Source organism: Anser brachyrhynchus (genome assembly GCF_964034855.1).
Source record: "Anser brachyrhynchus genome assembly, chromosome: 3".
Classification (NCBI taxonomy): Eukaryota; Metazoa; Chordata; class Aves; order Anseriformes; family Anatidae; genus Anser; species Anser brachyrhynchus.
Genome location: NC_137696.1, coordinates 106,774,707 through 106,789,089, shown reverse-complemented (window position 1 = coordinate 106,789,089; position 14,383 = coordinate 106,774,707). Strand labels below are relative to the sequence as shown.

Sequence of the window (14,383 nt, the reverse complement as noted above, 5' to 3'; positions counted from 1 at the left end):
AGTATGGTTTAGGTTTTAGGTCCTGTAAGTATGGGTTTAGGACCTGTCCTCATTTGCATTTTTAAAGGTTTTTAATTTAACTATGGTATGCAGAGAGATCTCCATTAAGAAAATGTGTTTAGCTGTTTATTGTTAATAATATATCAAAATAGCATTATGTTATACATACATACACATGTGCTTCAAATTAATTTAGAACTCAGTATTTAAATTTGTCTTCAATGTACATGTTCAATATTATACATCTTTATAAGCAACATTCGTTCTCTGTGCATGAATTTCTCACACGTTTTGAAAAATTGTTTAAGCTCAAGAATGCATTATTTTTTCTCATGTGCTGTACATTTTATTTGACATATTTTATACAGCAGCCTCTATTGTAAAACGGCTGATGTTTTGGCCATCTGAAGAGAGAGGTGTTCAAACTAGTGTTAAATTCACCTGAAACCATTAAGATTTTTTTCACTATTGACTTTTTCAGGTTTTAAAGCACTTGTGGTGTTTATAGGAATACATATTTAGCACCAAATCAGATAACCGATTTGTAGTGAGGATATTTGTTTTTAATTAATTAAATTGAAATTATACAGTTGGACTTTATGATTTCTATATGTCCCTTCCAACTGAATTCTATTCTATTCTATTCTATTCTGTTCTGTTCTGTTCTGTTCTGTTCCGTTCTGTTCCGTTCCATTCCGTTCCGTTCCGTTCTGTTCTATACATTTGTGGTTAAGGCATTTATTTGAAAGATGCAAAATATAAAACAGTGACGTGTTTGTCCACTCAGTGTTGGATGTATCATTTTTTAGCAGAAAATTAAGCTTAGGGACAAGTCAAGAAAATGCAAAACTAAAACAAGAAAGTGTTGTGCCTGATATTAAAATTCTTTTGAATTACATTTTAAAATATGAAACATAAAATATTTATATTCAGATATTTTTTTCTAATCCTTTTTCACTCATAAAAATGGTAAGGTAATGTTTTTGTGGTTATTTGAGGGATTTGGTTAAATTGGAGCACTGATTTAGAGGTAGCCAAAATGATTCTTCTTAAAACCGCTACTGACTTCGCATTTCAAACCATGTTTACTTTTGTCCATTTTCTCCACATAAATACAAGCTTCATCAGTAATTAATGAATAGCACCAAATCCTTCTTCACAAATTTCATGAGCAGTCAAAGTTAAATGACATGATTATAATGGCCTTTCTACTTACAAGATTGTTAGGTACACGCAGCTAGCATGCAGTTTTCAAAAACAATAATTTTGAAACCAAACAGAAGGAAACTCTTTAGCTTAAAAATAAATAAATAAATAAATCTTATGAGTTACACTAACTTTCTCCTATGTCTCAGTGTTTGTGTAACATCACTCTTTCGAGGTAGGGGGAGTGAATAGATGTAAGGTTTAGAAAGATTACATGCAGTTTGGAGACATCAATTCTGTATTTGCTTTCTTGACATGATTCTGGTATGTCAGTACACGAACAGACTGAATCTCAGAGCTGTTAATTAAATGAAATTTTGGGGCGGATGCGCAAAGAATAAAAATTGGAAATACATCAAAAATTCATTTTTTCTAACGACTAAAGAATTTGTAGGGTTTTTAAGTTGTTTTCTTGCCACGCTGATTATCAATCCACGAATCAAAATATATTTAACTAATATATGTCTTATTTAGTGTAAAACCAAATTCTTTGTTGAAGCTTACAGCATACTTGTTTTCTGAAATAAGAATATATATTTTTTTAATCTAGTCCAATCAACACCTAATAATTTTAAGTTTTTGAAAGAATTTATCTTTTTCTTCTTTCTAATTTTCTTTTTGGGTGGGAAAGATCCTCCAACATTTCTTCCAAGGAAATCAGACTGTCTTAAAAATTTCATGTGCTGAGTGAATTGCATATCTTGAGTGATGCCTAACTCAATTCCTTTTAGGCCTACAGAGCATTTTAATGAGGTTAAGACCTTTCCATTCACAATATCAGACTACCTCATTATGAGAAATGAAATGTATTTGCTTCCACTAGATGCATTCAGAGTTCTCTAGCATTATTCTATTTATTTATTTTTGTAAGATCTTGAAGTCTCTGGAATTTCTGGTTTTGCTTTGGTTTTGTTTTGTTGTTTTTATTTTATTTTATTTTATTTTATTTTATTTTATTTTATTTTATTTTATTTTATTTTATTTTATTTTATTTTATTTTATTTTATTTTATTTTAATTAATTTAATTTATTTTATTATTATTTTATTTTATTTTTTATTTCATTTTATTATTTTATTTTATTTTATTTTTGTCAATATAATTTTATCTTTATAATACCAATGTGACTGTGAAAATGGTGTTCAGATACTACATTAAATTTGAAATGAAATATACAGATCCTTTCAAATTTTCAGACAGATTCAGGAGATGAGATGTTCTGCTGACAAAATATTAGGTAGAAGTTAAAGGAGAGTTTTATCATATGTTTTGTACCCCATTTAATTATAAAAGGGCTGCTACTACGGTTCACAAGTCTAAACCATAATCCTGTAATGCTACGCTTAGCCAGGGAAAGAAGCAAAACTTATAAGCCATTGAGGTGTATCAAAACACAAGACTGGTACTAGGATAAGAAAATAGTGGTAACAGCTTGTTGCATCATTTCCATCTTTTTGAATTTTTCTTTGTACCAAGCTTTGCTGTAAAATGAAACTTTGCATGGCAGTGAATACTTTGCTGTCAGCTCTGAAGTACAGGGCTTATTTTAGCTTGCCAGACGGGCATGTTAACAAGTCAGCTAAGACGGACAGGCTGCTCTGCAGGGCAGTTTAGGGCAGAATGGTAGGATCTCTTATATTAACTTGGAGGGAACATCTTTCTCCAGTGACTGCATAGAAAGTTCAAAAAGATAAGCATTCCAGTCTAACTGCCCGAAGTTAGGTAGTATTAAGAGCAGTGTCATATCTTTTTATTATTATTATTTGTATTTTAGCAATAGCTAGAAACTTGAAGCTATCATGGATCCTCTAGCAGCAGCTATGATGCACTGCCTAGATGTTAAAGTTTACAAAGTAAGATTTTAGTACCTGATGTATATGTTTGCAGTCACCAAGGTCAACTAGAATACCCACAGTTCATGGAGTTAAAGAAATGTATACATCTTTGTGGCAAAAAAAAAAAAAAAAAGGCAAAGGTGAAAGATATGGGGGTGGGAGGAGGGACACACAGAGCCATTCAGATAAATGTGAAGACATGAAAAGATTTCATATCTTAGGAGTGAAAAGCAGAGGCTCTTACTGGACCATGCTCCTGACACTGCTTATTTTATTCACTTAGTAGCTTTTCAGGCCCGTTGTGGAGCGCAGCATAATAATGAACAGTACTCTTACACATGCAAAGCTGTGTATAATTTTTGAAGAATAAACATGGTCCAGATCCTTGAACACTTAGTTGCGAACAGCCTATCTGGTTATATTGCAGTTAGCCAAGGCACGCTAGGACAGTGCTCTCAGAACCATGTTTTCAGGATGTCTATCAGATAACTCTCTGAAGAAAAATATAAATATTTCAATGTTCTTTCCTTGTGATTAGTCGGAAGTTAGCCAGTTTCATTAGTAAACTTTAAAGACAAAAGGATTCATATTCTATGTATACAACTATAAATGCAAAAGTCCAACTTCTGATCACAGAAGTGGATTTACAAAAGTATCTGTAAGATACACAGGTGAAAATCCCATAGCTACTCTAAATTAACTGAGCATAAACTGTGGCCTATAGTATTTGCCAAGTAGATGTGAATGACAGCTTTGGAAGTATTACGCTCTACTGTGTTGCTATGCATTTATTATTTACAACAAACAAAAACAAAACAAAACTAAAAAAAAAATAAAAAAGAACACAAAAAAACACACCACATCATATAGCAGTAGATATCTAAGGTTTGTCAAGTAAATAGGTATTTAGATGCATCATAGAAATTTTAACTAGATTCTATGAAAACAAATACTTATTATATGCAGTGGCCTATTTTAAAAGCATCTTAACGTTGTCATTTAATTTTTTTCTCAAATAACAAAAGCAATTAGATTCTGTAATGGATTAATCACTTGCTAAATATGACGTTCTTCAGAATGAAACAAATTTTAACAAATAAGAGGCCAAAAAGGAATTTTAAGCTCGTAGCTTGGCACTATATATATTAATTTAGGATTCTTTTAATGCATACATAAGTGTATTTGAAAGCAGATAAAACCACTGAACAGAAATTCAAGATAAACACAATTTTAGTCTGAAACAATATGCATCAAATTTAAGTGAAGAATGAATTGTTAAGGTCAAATGATAAGCCTTTCTAATTTAAAATAGAAATACTTATAGAGCTCTCAATATATCATGAATTTGTTTCCTGAAAATAAGAATTCAGGTAAAATAAAACATCTTAAAGACTTCATCTGCCAAGGAATTTTGCATAACTTTTCTCCCATTCATATTGCATGTATATGTGTGGTGTTTTTTTTTCATTAATTACTGATACAATGTCAGGCAAAAATATGCAAGCCTCAAAAGTGAGGAGGGATCTTAAAATAATGTTTGGATCTATAATGTATGAATTGTCCCTAGCCTTATAAAACATATAATATTTTAATTTACCACCATTTTTTTTATATCAGCCAGCTCTTTGTTGCTTTGCAAGGCTGTTTCTACCTATCACATTATACAGATAGAATTTTGATCATCTTTTAATTTTTAAGCATGAGATTTGTCACTTGATACACTTGATTTACTTAAATTTATAAACAACTTAGAATTTAGCATTGTTCTTCTGATCAGGAAAAGCCCCACACACCCTTGTATTACCTTCGCATTATATACTGTACTTAAGTCATCTATATTTTAGAATAGAGTGAGTGAAATAATTCAGACTCCCAAACTTCGAAATTAAAAGACTCAAATCTCTCTCTCTTATTAGAAAATTATTGAATTTCTCTGGCTTGTTGTGCCATATTTCTTATTCAAATTTTTTCATTTCATATACCTTTTCACCCACCAGTTTGATTGCCATGGCTGCAGCCGTGGGTGAATAATTGCCTGTCTTCACAGGAGCATGTTCTGGAGCTAAAGTCGAGTGCTTGCTTCCTGATGTATGCCTCATTTGGATTCTGCCGACAGCCTAGGGGCTGTATTATTCATGCCTTGACAGATAGCACTCACTAAAAGCATTGGAACAGGGCCAGGTACTGGCAGAGAGATAGTGGAGCATTGCAACTTGCAACTGAGAGGAGCATCTATAATACAAAAAAGAGAAATCCTCATACCTCCCTTTTACTGGTCTCACTTTGATGGAAAATTCATTTTCATCAAAATAAAATACCCTAAAAATAAATACATTTTTTCTAAACCACGCTTGAAAGTTTAACACAATTTTCCACATTTAATTGCAAAGCTGATTTTAATTAGTAAGGCCCTGCATGTGAAAAATGAAGATTCACTTGGGTGAGTGTAACACATTGCAGTGTCTGCTGAATGCTCTAATTAATGTATGGCTGCTGTACAACAGGGTGCACTGTGGGATATTTATGAAAAATTCTGTGCACGCAGACAGTCTATCTGTATTTTAGTTCTTGAATCCACAAGAATAAATAACTTTTCCCCCTTTATTCTTTATGAGGCATCATTGTGCATGCCATTGCTCCATCCATAAACTTTATGGCATGCCTGTCCTTTTTACTATTTGTCAACGATATTATAAATCAGAAGCCAGGACATACATATTTTAACATTAATTTGATAGCAGAGCATGGCTGCATACTGTGCAGAACCCCAGGTCCACTGATGCATTTGTGTTGAAGCCTAACTGCAAAACAGTGAAGTCCTTATTGTTCCTTCCTTTTTTGATGCTGTGAAAAATCTCACTGAATGCTGGAAGTATAGACAAATGCATATTCATTTCTCTCAAAGCTGATCACCAACCTTTAATATAATGTTAAATAATGATAAAATGATCTACTGGATATTTACCTGAGGACAAAAAAGTACTCTGGCTCTGCCTAGGCAATTTAATTCTTTCATTTAATGGTATATTTGCTAAAGATTTTGGTAAGTAGTAGTAAATACCAAGAATAATACTATAATTGTATTTTATACAACATAATTCACCATTCAGTATTTGTAGAAGACGTTAATAAATGGAGATTCACTGCTTTGTTAAATCCAGCTAAAGAGAAATATATAAATAAATGCATAAATAAATAAATAAAATGAAAGAGCATAGGGATTTTTAAACAGAACACTGCAAACAATAAATAAATGTGCTGACAGAGAATCCATAATGTATTAGAGTTCTGTATTGGCTGCTGTCTAGATTCAGCAATATATTCTTTGTCTGATTGTTGATTAATGATTAGAAAGGTACAGAGTTGGGTCAACCAGATATACACCAGCAATTGGTGTGTGGCTCTGCAAGCTAGTGGCCATTACCTAGAGCTTACTACATAAAAGAACCACAGCTCAATTTCTCCTACCACCACATGGATTGGGAATAGCAATTTCAGTGGCAGCAAGTCTCTTCATGTGCCAGGAGTACTAGCGTAATAAAGCGGGGGGGGGGGGGGGGTGGATAAAAATCAAAGGCAGAAGAGTGTTGATCCAACAGTAAGAGCACATAGCAGATTTTGGATGAGCTTTCTGTAGTGGGTCTCTAGGTTTACATGTTGCTCAAGTGATATGCTCATTTTCTTTGAAGTGGTGGGTGCTGGGCATAATTCTCATGCAGAAGTCCACTCACAGCCACAGTGTTTTCTGTGGAAAGGTCTGTATGGAGATGTTGCCATCAGCTACAAAATAAATGAAGAATATGCAGAAAGTATGGGAAAGAAAAATAAAAAAATCAAAAACAACAACAAAAAATGCATCCAGTAATAGGAGAAGATCCTGAAAGTAGCTATACATATTTTTCTTTGCCTATGGGAAATTTATTTGGTTGGCCTGGTAGCTTTGCTGAGAACATTTGCTCTCTTAGGAGAGAAATAAATTGTTTAAGGTTGAATAATTTGTGTTTTTCATAATGAAAATGAGGATCTACAGAGTCCATTCACACATGATGGGCAAGACATTTCATCTGCCTATGCCTCTGTTTCCCCACTTGTAAACAGGGAGAGAATTTCAGGCATCTTAAGATGTAAAGAAAGAAGCATATATTGGGCCCAAAAATCTGATATTTATTCAATATTTAAATAAAGACTTTTAAGTGAGCACTGATATTAGAGGAAGTCTAACCTTACATTTCAGTACTTTCTGTATCAAAAGCTTTTTCAGGAGGATATAGCAAAAATGACTGATTTGTAATGATAATGACAATTTTACATTTAGAAACAACTATAGTTTCCCTATTCCATACTTTGTGAATTACTTCTTCATATTTTGTGAATTACTACTTCATGCTTTTCTGTAAAAATGTTAATTCTGAGATTTAGAAAGCTGGGAGTATCAAGACGTTTTTATTGTTGTGTATTTTAGTGATAACACAGTCATAGTTATTAGCCTTACACTACATCAGAAAATTGTGGAGCAACATTGGACACTGGCTTTTAGCATACTGTAGAACTGTCTACATCCTTCTTATCAACAGTTTTTCTGAGCAGCAGCATAGTTATTGTATATGTTGTTGAGAAATGGTGTGGATTGCAACATCTCAAGTCAGGGATTTGGAGACAAGAAAAGGTACTGCTCGATACTGGCAGCTGGGTAGACACAGAACCCAATCTTATTCCTTGCTTCAGTGTCCTCATCAATACAACTAGCAGAGATGACTTGGAAAATAAAATTATCTATAGGTGGCACCTATGCTATCAAAGAATACTACATTTTATTCTCCATCACAGTGGAAATTATCCGCATTCTGCCAAAAACCTTTAAAAAAAGTGGCAGAGGAAGTCAGATATTTCTTTCAAGTATTCAGATCTTATGAGATCAGACACCTCAGTGTTACCTGGACAAGCAAAAGATTATAAAGAAACTAAGAAATAAAGAAACCTACTCTAATATGAAGAAACCAGATATGAAGGTCTGCATGGAACTTCTGCATGGTCTTAATCACTAGATCTTGCTAGCAGAATAGTCCATATTGATGGATATGTAGAGTCACAAAGATGATGAAGAGTCTGGAGTGTGTCACCTATGAAGAAAGACTGAGAGAGCTGGGACTGTTTAGCCTAGAGAAGAGAAGTCTCAGGGGAGATCTTATTAATGTTTATAAATACCTAAAGAGAGGGTGCAAAGAGGATGGAACTAAGCTCTTTTTAGTGGTGTCCAGCACCAGGACAAAGGCAATAGCCACACACTGGAACACAGGAGGTGTCATCTGAACCTCAGGAAACACTTCTTTACTGTGTGGGTGACGGAGCACCGGCACAGGTTGCCCAGAGTGGTTGTGGAGTCTCCCTCCCTGGAGATCTTCAAAAGCCACCTGGACATGGTCTTGGGCGGCTGCTCTAGGTGTATGGGTTGGACTAGGCCCCCCCCCAGGGGTTCCTTCCAACTTCAACCATTGCTTGAATTTGTGAACAAGGACAGAAATGAGGCATAAAAGAGTAAAGAAGTGAGAAAATAAAAACAAGCTCATAGGAAAAAGACAATAAAGAATAGTTGTTGGTTGTTGGATTTTTTTTTCCTAAAAATAATGATGTGTCTTTAAAGACTTACACTGAAGTTCTTCAATAAGTTGAGACAGTTCTTTCAAAGACATCACTTCTTATTAGTGGTTGGTATGAAGTACTGCTTCTAGTCGTGTCAGCTCAGGACAGGGAAAGGAGAGGTACTCCTGAGATATCTTTGATAATAAAACTAAATAAATATATCCACAGTAGAGAATCAAATGTCCAGGGGTTAAATACCTCCTGAAGACATCTTTAGCACTATACAGCTTAGGACACTCTGTAACTTTAATCGGATGACTAGACCTCCCAAATCAGTCTCCTGGCTATTCACCTGAATCACCTTTCCAAGAAAATTTTGAAGTTCACTGATTACATGAAAAGGGATTGCAGAATCTAATGCCTTTTTGTTATTTGCAGGGATCAGCAGTGCCACACTCTAAATACGCTTGGTATCGTGGAGAAGCAGTGTAATGTCTAAGAGAAAATACTCCTGAGAAAGAAGTTAGGCCTGTGTTTTAAACTAAGTTTGATTTATGATAAAATTTTCATCCTCATAATGTCTCCACAAGAAAATCTTACCCATGTTTGGCAAACAGGAAATAGGCATTCAGAATAAGTGCTAAAGCTAAGAGCTAAACCTAAAAGCTGTCAGGAATTTGACTTCTCATTTAAGTCACCCAGTGGTGACCCTCAAAAATGGACCCTCAAAAATCTGCCTCTAATTTTGTGTCTAACTCTGAAGTCAAAGAAGACTTGTATAGAACTATACCGCAAACATTAATCTTCATCAAATTTCTGATATTCTGCTAGGAAGCATTTATTTGGGCACCCTGGTAACTATCTTGTATTAAATCCATAACAAAACTATTACATCTCCAATCTCTTATCTTCTTGTTTCAGTGTAGCAAGTGTTTTTAAAGTCCTCCAATTTGTGATCTGTACAAGCATAGCACTCACACACTACTTTATGCTTTGTTAGTAGGAGTTAGAACATATAGAATCATAGAATCATAGAATATCCCAAATTGGAAGGGACCCATCAGGATCATCAAGTCCAACTCCTGACACTGCACAGGTCTACCCAAAAGTTTAGACCATGTGACTAAGTGCACAGTCCAATTGCTTCTTAAATTCAGACAGGCTTGGTGCAGTGACTACTTCACTGGGGAGCCTGTTCCAGTCTGCAACCACCCTCTCGGTGAAGAACCTCTTCCTGATGTCCAGCCTAAACTTCCCCTGCCTCAGCTTAACACCATTCCCACGGGGTTCTGTCACTGGTGATTACGGAGAATAGGTCACCTGCCTCTCCACTCCCCTTCGCGAGGAAGTTGTAGACTGCGATGAGGTCCCCCCTCAGCCTCCTCTTCTCCAGGCTGAACAGGCCCAGTGACCTCAGCCGCTCCTCATACATCTTCCCCTCTAGGCCCTTCACCTTCTTCGTCGCCCTCCTCTGGACACTCTCCAACAGTTTCATGTTCTTTTTGTACTGTGGTGCCCAGAACTGCACGCAGTACTGGAGGTGAGGCCACACCAGCGCAGAGTAGAGCGGGACAATCACTTCCCTCGACCGACTAGCAATGTCGTGCTTGATGCACCCCAGGATACGGTTGGCCCTCCTGGCTGCCAGGGCACACTGCTGGCTCATATTCAACTTGCTGTCAACCACAATCCCCAGATCCCTCTCTGCGGGGCTGCTCTCCAGCGTCTTGTCGCCCAGTCTGTACGTATAGCCAGGGTTGCCCCGTCCCAGGTGCAGGACCCGGCGCTTGCTTTTGTTAAACTTCATGTGGTTGGTGATCGCCCAGCTCTCCAATCTGTCCAGATCTCTCTGCAAGGCCTTTCCACCCTCATCCGAGTCCACAACTCCCCCAAGTTTGGTGTCGTTGGCAAATTTGCTCAAAACACCTTCTAGTCCTACATCCAAATCATTTATAAAAACATTGAAGAGGACTGGCCATAAAATGGAGCCTTGAGGGACCCCACTACTGACTATATATCTCCCATCTTCTGGGAACTTCTGTTGATAATAAAGAAGTTAATATATCAGGATGCCTTTTTTCTCTCTTTTCTCGATCTGTTTTTGTTTTATGGACAATAATATATGCTAAGGGAAGAGGGAAGGAGTTCTGTCACTCTGAGGACAGAGTTGCAAATAGACTCTCTGGATAGACTCTGGAAACTCTGATTCCAGTCCCAGTATTAGCACTTCGTATAAAAGACAGACATTCATCTTAGAGAGGAACAGAATGCAGTCTTGACAAGATAGCAAAGAACATGTGAATGTTGTATTTTGCATGAAGTATTAGCAAAGTGCATGCTCTAAACCCAGATTACTGTAAAACATCCTGAGTAAGCACTCTCTGACATGTAGAATGAAGTTTCAGTTAACCCTGGCAAAAGAGTGAAAACTGAAAAAAATGAACACAAATTTCTCACACATTCCTGTATAATGGTTAAAGCTGGGATCGTGATTCCTCCTCTGATCATCTCATAATGAAAATTAATCCGAATTCACCTCTGTTTCTGTAAGGCAAAAGGCTTGAGGTACTTAATTCTATGAGTGGAAATCCCCCAGTTCAGGAAATAGATTCCTCCATTCTAGATTACAGCATCTAAATTCTGCTGGGTGTTAAGTGCTTACATTTCCCTAGGTATTAGGACAGGAGCAGACATACCTCACTTGGATGTTAAAATTCTGCTGTGCAGCTCTGCATAAAAACTGAGAGCTGTAATGCATTCATTCCCTTGATAAACCAGCAGTTCGTGACTCTTTGCTACCACATGAGAAATCTGCGTCACAGTAAGAAGTTGAGTCATGCCTCTGAATTCCACTCCAGCGCTTTTTGCTTTAGACCATGCAACTCATATTAAAAGTTCATTTATACAAAGATTAGCAAATGATTATTTGTTATTGAGTATGGGCAGTGACAATAAGAATAATGTGCTAGAATTACTGATGTGCTGTATAATGTAGGTCTTGCATGGTCATGGTTTATTCTAAGATCATCAGTTAGGATTGATAGTTTCTTGGCTCTTAATAACCATAAGGACTATTTCAGCAGAAATGGACAAACAGACATCTCCAAGAATACTCTCTCTGACATGAGTCTTATGGATATTTTCCTGTTACTGGTGACCACAAAAAAAAAAAGGGGGGGGGGGGGGGGAGGGGGGGGATCTGTCTCAGAGAATTCTCTACATATCCTCTACTTTGTAAAGGGAAGTAGCAGATAAAATGTCCCAAGTAGTAGATGGATGGCTGTTCTGCAGCCCATTTATTACAATAACTGTATTTTATGCTCACAAAACTTTTTGAACTGCTAATTTCAAAACAATTCACAAATGTTAACACAGGAGCCTCAGTGCATTTTGTGATGTTAAGTATGCTATTTCAAATGACACTAAAGGTCATATTGCTTATGATGTTGTAATACGTTCGTAATAACACATTGACTCACAGGACTGGTCATAGAAACTTTTTACCAGTGCACAGTTACACTAAATAACAGTTTGAAATGGGGAAAATTGGGAAAACAAAACAAAAAGAAAAGATTAACTATCTCTCTGAAAATAATTCTGACAATGTAATTGTATAATTTATTTCAACAAAAGGTTTGAAATTAACATTTCTGGTTATTAAAACACATACACTTAGCTATCCTTTTTAATTCCATGTGATATAAGGTATTACCAGCCTTACAGTCTTCTGTCCCTTCCACAATAGTGAGCTAAAAATTTGTTTTAGCGCTACTGGCAAGGAAAGCGTATTTCTGAGTCATAGGACAGTCTCTGCAGCACCTTGGTGTTCCTTGAAAATACTGACATACTCAGAACTGACGTGCCCTGGCTTTGCTTAACTTGTGAGACTTAAAGAAATCACAGAGAAAGATGGACTCAGAAACTGAGTCAGAATTATAAAACAAATATAATTTCAGAAAGAATGCAAATAAATTCTGATTACTGTGTTAACTTCATATCTTAGTATTCAGTCTTGCTGCTTCCAGTTGTTAAAAGGATGTAGGAGGAAGGACTGAACAGTTAAAATGGCATTGACTAGAAGTGGAACCACTTGTTTAAAATGTCAGAATTTAAGCAGAACTATACCATGGAGAAAACATTCAGCATTTTCTATCTACTATGATTTTAATTGATCAATTAAAATTATTGCTGTCAGATTTAAAAATCACAGCCTATTGGATAGCTTTGGCAGAACGACATCAGAAATATGGTTAATTTAGATTTGCTAATAGGACTTTTTTTTTCACTTTTTATGTATACTATGGATTAAACTGATCTTTTATGTAAGCAAGAATGGAATTTCATTCCTCTTATACTAAGGCACGCTTAGTCTAGTTTACAATTACTTTGTTCTAGAAGTCTGTAAAAACAAGAACTCCCCAAGAAGACAAAAATTTCTTGGTTGTTCTGAAAAAAAAAACAGAACTAGTATCAAACTCACTATTTTTTAACCTATAGTGAAATTTACAATTATCTCATTCAGAGACAAAAGATTTACCTACTGGTTATGTTGCAGTATAACTTTGCACGATAACAAAGAATTCAAAGTGACATATTATCTATGCACATACAGAATCACAGCATCACAGAATAGTTGAAGTTGGAAGGGACATCTGATGTCATCCGGTCCAACCCCCTGCTCACGCAGGGACAGCCAGAGTATGTTGCTCAGGACCATGTCCAGGCAGCTTTTGAAGATCTCCAAGGAGAAAGCTTATCCCTTCCTTCAAAACCCTCTAGGTACTATGGACACTAAAATATTTTCTGACACCTGCCTCACCTTCCATTTAGAACACTTTCCTGTTAATTACAGAATGAGAGAAAAAAAGTTTTCCACCATTAAATTTCTGCATCTGATTTCACAAAAAGCATTTCAACAACAAAAGCAGAATATAAGCTCAAGCTTCTACAGCACCACTTAAATAGACCTTATATACTGAAATGTAAGAGAAAGATCCTCAAAAATCCTGAGTCTGCAGTTGATCAAGCTTGTAATAGAAAACCTATTTATGTATGCCCAGAGGTGCAGCCAGCTTAGGAGAGCTGTGCTGCTCAGTGATTTTACATGCCAGAACATTTGAAATACGCAGGCTACATGTACCTGCAGCAGCATCTTCTGATCCTGTAGAGGCAGTAGGCTACGTCTGGTCACACTAACATGCAGGGGACAACACTGATTTCCATAGACAGCATAGCAGTCACGTCCCCTTTCTGGACCAGCAATGAGAATGCTACCTCAGGAAACAAGATACTCTGTCAGTTTCTCCATCAGCCTGAGTGGACCCAAACACAATGTTAATTCCCAAGCCAGAGTCATACCAAAAGGGCAACAGATGACAACTGGCTAGGATCAGATTGCTTTCTGCCCCTTCTGTGGGCTGGAAGGAGTACTAGGTTTTCTAGGGAGAACAGAGAGAGAGAAAGCTAGCTTAATGATTAAACACTCCTTTTGAGTTACCACATTTGGAGCTGTAGCAGGTTAATTGACTTCCAAAAAAAAATAAAATAAAGGAGTCTAATGTATTTTTGACAATTGTTTCAACCTGGGTTGTTAAAAAACAGGCAGAAAACAATACCGCACTGTCTGTATCTAAACACACAGCAATAAAGTAGCATCCATACTACAGACATGATTTGTGTAGCTGCATTGGAATTTGCCTTTCTGGATTATGAGTCACATTTTCAAAATGATGCCTAAGTGAGAATTGCAAGTAGATATATGTC

At 36.2% G+C, this 14,383-nt stretch overlaps 1 protein-coding gene across 32 annotated transcripts in view; it reads left to right on the top strand.

Annotated features, from left to right (window-relative positions):
• Positions 1-14,383, top strand: part of MYT1L (myelin transcription factor 1 like) — a 331,277-nt gene that overhangs the window by 199,147 nt on the left and 117,747 nt on the right. The gene's annotated exons all lie outside the window — the stretch shown is intronic.